General features: G+C 42.8%; 1 non-coding gene across 1 annotated transcript; it reads right to left on the reverse strand.

Moving 5' to 3' along the window:
- Nucleotides 1–1,558: 1,558 nt before the first annotated feature.
- On the reverse strand, nt 1,559–1,632 carry Trnat-ugu (transfer RNA threonine (anticodon UGU)). The gene has a single exon. It is a non-coding gene; the product is annotated as a tRNA-Thr (tRNA).
- Nucleotides 1,633–2,022: the final 390 nt, after the last annotated feature.

The raw sequence follows: 2,022 nt of genomic DNA on the forward strand, positions 1-2,022 counted from the left end.
TTATTGTAGATTGGTGGCAGTCTCAACTACAAGATTTACTAATGATAAACACTATTGAGGCGGCTCGTAATTTTAGAATAGTTCTCTTCGTCTTACTTGGCATAAATTGTTCGCTGGCGTCCCAGCAGCTAGCTCCTTCAGTGTCTGCTTCTGCCATCGCACCACGCCAGTCTGTTGTTATCCTAGCAAACAGAACGCACCGCACATCCGACAACTTCGGAACCACTCAACTGGCCAGTTAGCAACTGAGCCGAACACTGTTTACACCGTCAAAGGAAAACTATGCAAAGATGTACACTCGAATGGCACGACTGAGTAGTACACACACAAACACACAAACAGTAATATCTGTAGAACGTCCATCGACACGCGCAGAACGAAATTCTTCTCGCGAACGTACAGCGTCTCCGAAAAAAATCTCGTGACTATATTCCGGCGTTACGGCCAGGTTCTCATTCAAATGAGCAAAAAATGTTATATATTTTTTTTGAGACAGTGAAAATACACTTGAAGGATCTGTTTGGGAGTTACGAGTGATCATACTATGAGCTTCATTTTAGATTTTCAGTAAAAAAAAATGGCGCCCGCAATTATGATTTGATCACGCGGACTGCGTGCAGTGTGGCCTCTCAGATGTTACCTGAAATCAAAAATGGATGACATCAGTTGATACTAAATTACTTCTCTGAAATTGAAAATGGAAAACATCAGTCGATATTACATAAAATTTATGGGAGCGCATACCTAACCGCAATGAAACAACCGTAAATTTAACGATACGGTACTAATTCGAACTCTGAGTTCGATTTTTTGGGTGGTTTATTTCACTCCTTATGCCTTCACAAAAATTACTTAATATTAATCAGTGTCATATATTATAGGTATAAGCTCCTAAGAAAAGTGTTTACTTTTCTGGGTCAGAGGTAGAAGTTAAGAGATTGAACCATTTTTAGTTAATGCTGCATGCCGTTCTGAGAAAATTGTTTCTCCAAAAAAAAAAAAAAAAAAAAAAAGTTCAACGTCTAGGGAAACCTTTTAGTTATATTATTACTTCGATTTGCATGAACTGAGGGTTACATGTATATTTTTAATGTCGCTGAACACGAATCTGCAGTAAGATTTTCAATATTCAAAACGGCTAATGCAATACGGAGAGCACAGGAGTATGCTTTGTCCAATTTTTACCAAAAATGCATTTTCGTTATTTACGTTTAGTGTGCAATCCAAGGAGCACTTTTCAACCCTTCCTCTGGCTGGAATTGTTCCTAGATAGCAACTCCCTGTTCTTCTTGGCAGGAAAAGCCGATCTGTCTAACCTGGATATGCAGCACTCGTTATTCGTCAGTGTTATCGGCGAGTTTGTTTGCAGTATGAATCATTTTGTGGACGTGCGTCACGGGACGAGCTTTGATCTACATCTATATGGATACTCTGCAAATCACATTTAAGTGCCTGGCAAAGGGTTCTTCGAATCCCCTTCACAATTGATAGTTAATTGAAACCCTCAGCTGCCGACAGGTGTTGTTGATACACTTCGATGGGGACAGCTGAAAATGTGTGCCCCGACCGGGACTCGAACCCGGGATCTCCTGCTTACATGGCAGACGCTCTATCCATTTGAGCCACCGAGGACACAGATGAATACCGCGACTGCAGGCATTTATCCCTTACACGCTTCCCGTGAGACTCACATTTCCAACCGGCCACAATCCACAAACGTAATGTACGTAATAGGTGTTTGCCCATCCACTCAATACTGGCCCACACTAAGGTGACGATTCCCGTAAGATTTCGGGCAATCTGTGCGCATTCGCACAGACGAAGGTCAATGGCTGGGTAACGTTTAACCATATATATGAAGATAGTAACTGTTCTCGAAAGAACAGGCGCCACTGACGACCGGGCAGCTTCTCTAGAATACATGGTAGACCGGCCTATGTGGCCGAGCGGTTCTAGGCGCTTCAGTCGGGAGCCGTGCGACCGCTACGGTCGCAGGTTCAAATACTGCCTCGAGTATGGATG

Source organism: Schistocerca gregaria, unplaced genomic scaffold (genome assembly GCF_023897955.1).
Source record: "Schistocerca gregaria isolate iqSchGreg1 unplaced genomic scaffold, iqSchGreg1.2 ptg000178l, whole genome shotgun sequence".
In the NCBI taxonomy this organism is placed as follows: domain Eukaryota; kingdom Metazoa; phylum Arthropoda; class Insecta; order Orthoptera; family Acrididae; genus Schistocerca; species Schistocerca gregaria.